Source organism: Euprymna scolopes, chromosome 2, assembly GCF_053919585.1.
Source record: "Euprymna scolopes isolate OS-2025 chromosome 2, ASM5391958v1, whole genome shotgun sequence".
NCBI classification, from domain to species: domain Eukaryota; kingdom Metazoa; phylum Mollusca; class Cephalopoda; order Sepiida; family Sepiolidae; genus Euprymna; species Euprymna scolopes.
In genome coordinates, this window is record NC_136483.1 from 192,621,199 (window position 1) to 192,633,192 (window position 11,994).

Consider the following 11,994-nt stretch of genomic DNA (forward strand, 5'->3'; position numbering starts at 1 on the left):
CAGACATACACTGGAATATTGAACTGATGGACAAATTGAATTCGTGATTGGGTTACGAATAATCTTAACAAAAAAAACTCTTGGTTAATAATTTACATCAGCAACAATACAAATAAAAATTCCTTCTCGTGCCCTCAACAAATGACGCTTGAACTAGATAATCTTAATAACCAAAATGAGTGGTTTGGCACAAGGTCTGCATTTAGGAGTCTCTTGGAATGGTGCAGATTTCAGCAGTACTGCAATTAATTTCTGATAAGACTGAAAAAGTGACTGCTTATATTGAGAACATCTTTATTCAATTCTCTACAAACTACCACCTCTAACCCTCGAATTCTTATTGTCTCTTTGCAATTTTGCATTTTCAGGATTTTTGTTTGTAGTCTAAAGTTTTTTTAATTTTTTTGACTCCGACCTGCCTTAATTCTTCATCTATATAATCTTTTTTGCGTCAGCATCGGTGTCTCCTGTGACAAATTAATTTTGATTTTAAGTGTAAACAAGTAGATTGGTTTCAAAATTTTTTTATTAATTTCTTATTGTTTCTGCCCAGTTTGTTACTAATTAGTTTTTTCTCACTATTTTTTTTTTACTATTAAGCCATCACATATCAAGACCAGAAGCCAAGGCTTAATAAGACAGAAATTATTGTCAGTTGAAAGATGAGGAATACTATGGGAGTACTAACAATGATCAGTGGTATGATCTGCATTTGATTAATTATGTGGCAGTTTATGATAAGAATTTGTTGACACAGGATTTCATCCAAATCCTCTTAACTTGCATCCAATTTTCATTTCGCCCATTGCACAAGTGTTGCATCAATGTATTGCCACACTATGGCAAAGGTAATACAGAATGTGACTTACACAAGCGATGGCGCATCTGTCGAGTGCTGGAATCAAAGAAGGCAAGACAAAAGGATAAACTTTTGTATGTAGGTGGCTCGTTAATATACATTATCATCACATGCATTGCATGTGATGATAGTGACGGCTGTGAAAAGGACAAATCGACAGACAAGAGAGAGAATGGATGGTGAAAATTGCAGTTGAAGTCAGGAGTTGGCAAGAAGTCTGAACAAAAATTTATTTTAATTTTTTTTTTTTTTACTCATACTCTTTGCATTCTCTGATGGCAATTTTGGATACTGCATGATTAAGTATGTTTTATATTGACTTTGACAATGTACAGACAATTCATTCTGAGTAACAGTCGTTATCTGATGGTGATCAATGAGATATCCTTAGATGATTGTGCCTCTGAATTTTACAGATAAGAAATGATAATTTGTATTATTCAGACTGTTTTCATCTTGAGTGTTATTCTTACGTTTCGACTGATGTAATCTACAACCTTCTTTAGGTGTACCTTGCTAAACTCAGGAATCTGCACAAAATTTTAAACAGAACTTATTATTTACTCCACAAGAGTAGCATGCTCTCTTTCTGTCAGCCATGATTGGGTAAAAGTCTTAAATAATTCACAATTGTACCCTTAGTATCGGAAGATTGAACCTTAGAAGAGTGTCACTTGACAATATAGTTGCTTGGAATAAACATCTTCTGCATGGCATCCATAAATTGGTTCATGTTTTTTGGGTTGATTTACTGCACAGAGTGACAGTCCTTGGCCAATTCATTTGGCCCTGAGCACTTGTGCACAGTCAGAATCTGTGAACGAATGTAGTACATTTTTCATTGCAATGCCACATTTATTCCTTTTATGATAGATTGATGTGTTCAGTATCCTTCTTGGAATGCAGTCAGCATGAATTTTCCACAACTGTACCATTATGATCAAAGGATAATGTCATTGCAAGGGAACTCACATTGATCCAGACTTCAAAATTATTTCCATCAATGCACAAATTACTGTGTGTAAAATCGTCTTGACAGACCCTGGTAATAAATTCCATTATCATGCATTTGCTGAAAATCTTTACTAATTTAATAATTAATAATAATAAATTAATAATTAATAACTAGCGGGACTTGTGGAAATTTCAAATGTAATATATTGATGTTGGCATTCTGCAGATGTTTAGTGTAAATGGAAATGCTGATATAGCTTTTTTGTTAAAACTGCAAAAGTATTTGTCTAAGCTAACACGAAGGCCCAGCAAAGCCTGGTCGTAAAGTAGGCTTAAATATATTTTAATTCTTGCAGATTCCATATATATTATTGCAGAGTTAATGTTCTATTTTTATATATTATAAAGTTTTTATCGATTTTTATATATTATAAAGTTGCAATTTCAAAAATAAAAAAATATATCCATATGACTTGGGTGCATTAGCTTGAATCGAAACCGAAATAAAAACTTATGAAAAACATATATATATATATATATATATATATATAACTTGAGTTCTTTCAGTCATCGTCAAAACCGAAACCAAAACTTATGAAGAATTCTTGGCAAAATTATGACAAAAAAATGGAAGTACATAATTAAACGACCCAGATATAAGTATGACACAGAAAATAACACACGCTATCATATTAATATATAGATAATTTAATAATTAATATTAATTAATAAATAATTTGATGCCTGCATTCAATCTTGAAAGACAAAGGATACTCCCTGTAGGGGCAGCTGCGCAAGTAATTGTGTGGCAAGGGTTACGCAATCTCCTACACCTCTCCTGAATCGGCACTGCTTGAGTCCAGTGGCAAGTCCAGGATAACTGGAAACAATGCCGAGATAAGCGGAGAGCACATACAGCACCTGGAAGTTCCAAATGGTCACCCATCTCGTACTGGTCAGGCTCATCATTGGATGTTACAGTTGTTGCTATAGCTACACATTACCTGGCACAGCTTGAATATGTGTTTTTTTTTTTTTTATACCACTTGGATATATGTCCTTGGCAATCAGTCCAACAATAATTGTGTTGCTGTCAAACTGAAGAATGTTTCTATTCAATCCAAGGCGATCCACACTCCCAGGCTTTATTTTTTCCAAAAATAAATTTATTGCTAATTGTCTAAGGCATCCCTGCCGGGAAACACCAATAGGGTTGGTCAGACATATTTTGCAGTTCACCAAGTCTGCTGACCTTGTGTCTAACGTTCTTTAAGAAATGTTAATAAACACAGGTTTTGTTGCAATATTTTTGTTATCATTATGAGGATAGATATTTACTTGCTTCACACCAAAGCAAGATGTGACACAAGGTTGGAAGGTGGGGAGTGTCAAGTTAGCACATTCAAAAAAAGGAGCACTCTGACCTAACAAAAATTGCCAGGACAGTATTCAGATGGTCATTTTCAACGATGATATTGCACACACACACATCTAGAGCCTAACTCATATGTGTTGGAGTTTGTGTTTTGTGTATTTTTTCTTGTGTTTATTTTTTATCCATGTGCATCTGAGTGCGCGCCCCCCCCCTTGACAGTCGCCGATGTGAGAGACAATGACGCAGCTAGAACTGGAAAAAGAGAAAATGAAGGAGAAGAAAACTAAGATAACAGCATTGATGTCGACGATTGTCGTCAAGCGGGGAGGAAGGTGACGTAGGCACACAGTAGCTAAACACCATGCCAAAATTGCATTTAACAGTACAAGTTCATACTAAATCAGAATTTTTAATTACACAATTTCCCAATAAAATATTTAATTTAAAAAGATTGCAGATCACGTTCCAATTACTCAGATGTTCTCAAAATTTTTATCTGATTTTCTTTGCAATCATTTACTCTCTTCTCAAAACATATTATGACATGGTACCCTCTACCACTACCACAATAAAAGATTCTCCTTCCTATGATCGTCACCCTCTCCAACACCCAAATAAATTCACGAATGCCTTTTTATTTATCTATTCAGCATTGCCCAGCAATGTTTGCACTTGCAGTTTCTTTTGCATTTTTCTTTTCAAAAAATATTTTTGTCCCAAACTAAAAGCCAAGTACGTCCAAGGATGGAATACTGTTGCCATATCTGGGCAGGAGCTGCTAAAAACAGCCTATCCTGCCTTGACAGAGTACAAAATAGACTTCGTGGCTTAGTGGGGGATGCCCTTTTCTCTACCCTGCAACCTCTCTCCCACAGAAGAGACGTTGCGAGCCTATCCTTGTTTTATCGTTATTTCCATGGCAGGTGCTCATCTGAACTCCAATCTCTGGTCCCTCCTCGCCAATCTTTCACGAAAAACACCTGTCTAGCTGAATCCACTGTGAAAAATTTTCCCCACTCTATATCTGTGCCTAAATCAAAACGTGGATTCCATGAACAAAGGTTCTTTCTTAGAACTGCACACCTGTGGAACTCTGTTCCGTCTGCCTGCTTCCCACCGGACTACAACTTGGATGTCTTCAAGTCCAGCGTTAACAAATTCTTAATGAACCGCCCCCCTTAAGTAAACACTTCATCAAATCTCCACACTAACGTAATGTACTTGCAATAACCCTTATCCATGAGTGGCTTCTTGATATAAAAAAAAAAAAAAAAAAAAAAAATAGATTGTAAATTGTCCCCTGGACGACGATAAACTATGACCATTTTTTTTCTTGTCTCCCTAATCAAATTAACAAACTAAAAATATCTAACGGAATGTTTCAAGTTTTTGTTTAACAAAAAGAAAAGTGATTTTTCTTCCTTCTTCAGAAAACCCTAAAAAAAAAAAAAAAAAAAAAAAAATATATGTATATAGATAAGGATGTATATTAGGCACCACCAAAAATGGCCGAAAAATCAAGTTGTTGTTTTTTAAAACGAAATTACATTTATTAAAATCCATTATTTCTGAGTAACTTTTTTTTTCCAGAAAGATAAAACCCTGAATTTTATCATATAGAAAGCAGAATAATGCAAAAATTTTTCTACTATTTTTAATTAAATTTTAAATGTTAAATTTTCCTCAAAAGTTAACAATTGGCATTTTTTGTTTTGCATAATAAAACGTATATAAATAGTTAAAAAAAAAAAAAAAAAAAGGTTTTTGAAAGAATTAATTTGTTTATTTCTTGTCTAACTAAGATTTAGGGTGATTTTCTATGAGAATATGCAAAAATATTATAATATAAGTACCTGGATTTCAAATAATTCCACTTATTCATATAGGCAACCAGTTACTTCGAGTCGATTTGATTACTGTTTACATTTGTACTTGATAAAAAGCAAACTACGGAAGGCCAAAAAGCAAAAAAAAACAAACTTATTTTTCAGTGACGAAAATTTCAATGTATTATTAACGCTGAGGCTGACCATTTGTATGAGTTTGGTTTTTAATGTGTATGTGGGCCAGGCTCTCCAAAATGGGGAGGGGGCAATTTAAAGCAGAATAAAAAAAATTATTTCAGCGCGTTTGGTCCACCGTAGTCGAAAGGCGGCAAACGTTTCCAAACTTGATCGAAAAAATAATGATATTTTTAACACAAAGGGCACAATATTTATCGATTTTTTTTTTGTATCGATTCTTCAAAGCATGCCCTGTTTAATAATGGTCATGCATTATTCGGCTCGCTAAAAAGAAATTGTTAATTTATTTATCAAAGATTTTAAAATGGCTTTTTTCGTATAAATATTAAACAAAAATTTTTTTTGTTTTGCTTAACCTTTTTTGTATCAATGTTCCTTAAATGGAACATGGTTTTCAACATACTATAGAAATTGTAATTTTGCTTTAAATTCAATTTTTATAAGTTATTTCTATTAAAGTAGCTTCATTTTACTCCAGATTTATGAAAACTTTTATAAATTATTCTTATAGTTAAAATAAATGGAATTTAAAATAGAGCTATAATCACTGTTTTTCTTGATGAGAATTGGAAGGCCTGAAATAACCATAAAGCAACCTGAGATAAGTTTTTGATCAAGAGGATATCCTTCAGCAGCAATCAAGGTTTGTATGTATGCTGTTAAAAATATAATACACCTAACAAAAAATTTGATAGGAGAAAAATAAAAAAAATGTTCCATTTATAAAACATTGGGAGGTTACTGCTCCAAAGGTAGCAACATATATATTGTATTGTTTTATATATCTGTACGTTTTATAAGGTATGCACTAAATATTTTAAAAATTATAGATATAAATTTTATATTTCTGACAATATTCATCCTATTTTTCATAGATGGATCCTCATAAATTTTATGGAAGAAAGACGACAAGAGTTTCTACACTTGCTGAAGCTCGTGAGGTAATTGAGCAATCATCAGATCCTGCAGCCATTGTTGTGCTACCTCCTACTGTAGGAGATGCAGCAGATCAAGAAAGTGATATGGAGGAAATTCCCGAAGACCTGGAAGTTGAGTATGAGCCGGCTGGAGAAATTGAAATAGAAGAAAATACGGAAAGCGAGTCTGATCACGAAATCCTGCCACTTCAAAAAAAAGGAAACAGAATAGTAACATTGTTTGGAAGAAGAGTGCTATATTTAGCAACCCAATGCAAGTTGGAAATGCCGTTATAGATCAGAAGCTTGAAAAACTTGAAGGAATGACACCTTATGAAATTTGGAAGCTAATATTTTCTACGGAAATGTTGCAACATATAGTTTTTCAAACTAACCTGTATGCTAATAGGGATAAAAACGTTGAAAAATTCATAATATTAGAACATGAAATGGAACAATTTTTAGGGATCATCTTGTTATCAGGATATCATCTTGTACCACCAGAGAAGCTGTATTGGTCAACCCAGTCTGATTTTCCTGTAGAAATTGTTGCTAAAACTATGAGTAGAAACAGGTATCTTGAAATAAAAAATTACTCACACTTTGCTGATAATCTGAAGCTTACTGCAGGTAATAAAATGAGTAAAATTTCACCATTATATGATATGATGAATGAAAATCTTGTGCAATTTGGTGTTTTTCACAAACTGCTCAGTATAGATGAGTCAATGGTTCCATATTATGGACGTCACAGTGCTAAAATGTTCATCAGAGGGAAGCCAATAGGTTTCGGATATAAAATCTGGTGTATTTGCGGCAATGATGACTTTCTTTATCATATGAAAGTCTACCAGGGAGAGGAGGATAACCCTGAAAACTTGCCCCTTGGTACTAGGGTAATCAACGGCATGGTAGATGTTATAATGTCGAATACGGATATTACTTGCCACGAATTGTACTTTGATAACTTTTTTACAAGCTACAACCTACTGTCCGAACTAGGTGATAAAAGTGTTAGAGCAACTGGAACAGTAAGAGAAACAAGAACATCTAATGCAACGAAAAAGCTCATCTGCAGCAAAATTCTCAAGAAAAAGGAAAGAGGAGCTTTTGATTATTGTTCTGATGGAAAAGTTTATGTTGCAAAATGGCATGACAACTCAATTGTAACAATCGCAAGCAATTGGGAAAACCATAAGCCTGTTCATAAGGTAAGCCGTCGTGTTAAAGGGGGAGAAAAGCAGGTTCCGCAGCCGCAATCCCGTACACTCTTACAATAAAGGAATGGGTGGTGTCGACCTAATGGATAGACTAGCTGAATCTTATCGACCTAGTATACGGGGTAAAAAGTGGTACTGGCCACTCTTCATCAATGTAATAAATTTGTCAGTGATAGCAACATGGAGGCTTCACTGCAAAACCGATCAAAAATACTATCTCATTTGGAATTTCACAGTCAAATCACACTGTGTTTGCTAAAGGCAGGACCACAACGTGGAAGAATATCTATGTCGGCTGGAACATTGCCCGCCAATGTAAGATTTGATGGAATGGATCATACATTAGGGTCCACAACACAAGGGAGATGCAAAGTGTGCAGCAAAAATACTAAAAATATGTGCAGAAAGTGTAATATTCGGTTACATGTGGAGAGGGAAAATTGTGTTTTGAAAAATATCATGAGAAACAATGAAAACATATAAAATAAACACTTCTTTTCTTATATTTTAGATCTAGTATATTATACATGGAATTTTATTTTATAGCTTTATAAGAGATCACTTATTTTACAAAGGAATAAATTGTCAGAATTTCAATGTCGTTCACCTGTAACCTCCCAATGTTCCTTAAATGGAACACACAATAAAATAAAAAATTGATATCGTATAAAGTTCAAATTTTATATATAAAGTCATTAAGCTATGGTGAACTCATATTTTAAAAATGAACGAAATCGTAAAGCAAATGCTATGGTCGGTCCAATAAAGGTTAACTTAAATTAATTATTTTACTTAACATATTCAGCAAAAAAAATATATAAATGTGAAAAATAAGTACACTGTTATAAAGTTCATTCTTCTCTTAATAATCGCTGAAAATTTCGTATTGATTGGATAATTACCTGATTTTTGGTAGATTTTTAAAAAGACGGTCCATCAAAAAGTACTTACCTGCCCCCCCCCCAGTTTTAGCGGTGCCTAATGTATATATATTTAAACAATTGAAAACGTCATGGCTTCCTATTACAACATACACATTTTGTATGAAGTATGTATTTCTGTATGTATTTGTATATATACTTAAAAAGTATGTATATCTGTATAAATTTGTATATATATTTAAAAAGTATGTACATTTGTATGTATATTTGAAAAGTATGTACATCTGTATGTATATTTGAAAAGTATGTACATCTGTATGTATATTTGAAAAGTATATACATCTGTATGTATTTGTATGTATATTTGAAAAATGTGTATATATGTACATATTAGTACTGTATGTCGATGACTATATATATTTAAAAAAAGAATCTTAAACAATTGGATTAAAAATGGCTTCTTTTTACACACACATTACACTAATATATTTAAATATTAGTTTGTCTGGCCAGTGAAAATAAAGATAAATTCCAAAAATAAATTTAAAAAAAAAGGGAGGTGCAGGGGAAAAATAATTTTTTTTCCTCATTTTTACACTATTAAATCAAATTGAGTATGTAATGACTTTTTCAGTATATCAAAAAAGGGAGGGGGTAAAATGTTTTTGATGGATAATGAGGGTATAGCTACAAGAATTTGGACGAATTTATTTATAACTACACATTAGGACAATCAACCAATGAGAAGCCTCCGACCTCATAAAAATATCGAATTTTGGATTCAAGTCAGTTCGCTACCAGTCTCCGTCTTGACATGATTGAACCACTGCTGATCTGAACTACATTGATTCTTTGCCAATCAGATTTATTACCACCATCTTTGTTCAACACTTAACAAAATTAATTCCTTGGGGTAGAAATGGCAAATAATCCATGAGGGTAGGGTGGGGGGTATCAAATTTCATTAATGTTTCATCTGTACATTTCTTTCCAGTTTAAAAAAAAGACATTAAATTCACACACTGATTTATTGTGCATGTTTATCACCCAAGGCTAATTTGACCTCTAATAGTTATGAAAATGTATATCACAACTAAGCTACACAGAAATGTGTGTTTCATTCCTATAAAGACTCGACAAGCTAAAATTCATTTTAGCCTGACAAGTTCTTACATGAATGAAACATGAAAAATCCTGCAATGAGCTCAGTAGAATGAAAAGTTGAAGAGGTAAATGTTTTAGTTTAAATTTCATATATTCGTGTCCACTTCATTTTCATACATTTTTTTTTTTTTTTACTTTAAAAGTAACCAGAAAAATTTTTTTTTTTAAACCTTTGAAGGAACCAAGTTTAAAATAATACATGCTTTCCTGCAGTTTGTACTGAAATGGTAAGCATAATCTCAGTAAAGATTCATTCCTTTATTGTTATCAAGAATTAAACACGATTTTTAATGTTATCATAAAGTAAACATTTTTTTTCAAGCAGAAATTTAAGCATTAGTTTTATCTACTCAGGGATCAGGGGGAGAGGGGATCTTAGTTTTAAGAGTGCTCTGGAGGCTTTAATTTCATGTGTGTTTAAACACAGTGTCACCTGGGATAAAGAACTGTCTTCTCATTGTTTCCATAGTGCTTAATACCCAGCATAGAGCAAAGTGTGTGTGTGTGGAGGGGGGGGTGATTTTAGCAGTGTTTTGAAAGCACAAATGTTACACGCACTATTTAACATCTGTATTAATCGAAAGCAGACTGTATAGGATGTGGACAACATAAGTAGCTACTATGATTAGATGCATCCTAAGTGGGAAGTTATGCAGCAAGATGTCTACATTACATTTAAATTTCTACCAATCTGAAATGCGTTGAAGCAGGTCAGGTCGGACATGTCCTCTGACATTGATGGTTTGCACTATGATGTATGAAATTCTTTTTTTTGGCCAATTAACTTTGGTTTTCTAACTTCCTTACTCCTCCCACATCTCTCATCATCCCTCAGCCCCCTACCTTTCTTGAATCTCTTATGCGACTCAAGAACTGATGCACGATTCATGCAAGATGGTCCAAAAGCAGTCTGAAGCATTCTATACATTTCTATAGCTTTTTACAAGTTTAAAACAGAATTTTATTGCATATCATTCTTCTAAAGTGTCCTCACATCCAGATTGCATTTTTGAAATTCACAAGTTGTGACAATCAGGCTTTAGTAGGGTGTATTCCAATTCCTGCTGTAGCTGTTCATTTGAACCCAAAATCATAAAAATTGGTCAGTCATCTCATAAGATGAATAGCAATAACATACTGAATTTTCAAGAGTCTACGAAAAATGATAGCTGAATGCTAAATCTTTCAATTCCTTTCTGACCTTTTCTTCCATCCCCTTCCTGAAGAAGTCGTTGTCTCCTAACTTGGACGTCAAAGGCTCTGTTGATCCTGGCCTTTATTGCAGCTGGATCAAACTCCGATTATTTGACAGCATTAGATCACCAATCATGTGTATTTTTTTCTGAATATCAAGTCTTTCGATTGTTTCCTGATCTTTTTTACCATCCTCCTGTTAACGCTAAGGAAATCTGAAATCTCCTCATGTTATTTCGGTGCTGATTTTATGTGATATAACATTGTGTGAAAATTTTAATTAAATATTACCATGTTTGAAAAATGGTTTCACCTATCAAGGTTCAAAATTTGTTCAAGACTTTTGGAAAAAAAAATAAACTAGAAGAATTAATTCCAAACTTGTCATGAACATTGTCTTGTGGTTTTCTCTGACGTTCCCTCGCAGTCGAATCTCGAATCTTCCAATTCTTTTCTCACCATTTTATCATATTGATTTTGTTATTGATTATCAATTATTTTTTATATGGATCAGATGATTATTGTTGGCATTCGTTTCCATGATATCTTTATAGTTAGAATTCTTTTTAGAAAGACAGTACTTACAGAAGGGACCATGTGAAGGTTGCCAACATCTCTAAGTGAAGTGTTTCTCTGGAATGAACTGGAGTGGAACTTAGCAAACTCAGGTTGTTATTCTATGTCACTAACCACTTAGCTAACATCACCTCCCAGCTGATGCTGAAGTAGTCAGAATTCTTTTTACTTATCCTTCCAGCAAAGATTTCAAGAACTATTTCTTTTGCACAAATATGAAAATTCAAAACTTTTCATTATTATTCTGGAAAAATAAAAATAAAAAAGCTGATATTAAAAGTAAAAAGTTAATATGCATACAATTCACCATTGAAAATTGCAAGTAAATATTCATGCCGTGTATGTGTAAAATTATTATTAGTTTGTTCAATTTATTATTCAGAAAATGTTCCTATTTACTTGTCTTCCCATGAGGGAAAAGTTAGGCACAAAGTCAGTTTTCAATGTGGGAAAACTCTGACTTATCAAAGAAGGGTCACTCTGGATTAGAACAAAAACAAAACTGCCTCAGTTTAGAAGGACTTCTAGCCGAGGACAGAAAAGACTAAGTGAAATATCAGAACAGATACTTACTCCTAGCTAAAAGGCCAAGGAGGTGTTGTCTTCCGGAGTTTTTTTTTTTTTTTTTTTTTTTTCGGGGGGGGGGGGAGGGGGCTAAAATGTTAGTAAAACAAGATTACTTACTCTATTATTAATCCAAGGTTCAAGTGGTAAATCCTCCTAAACCCACTTCTTTAACCCTAAATCTGAATGGCAAATTGACCACCCCAACAAACTTTCTAAAACTTAATTTGTCCTTAGTCAATGTACTTAAGTGTAGCAGCAGAACT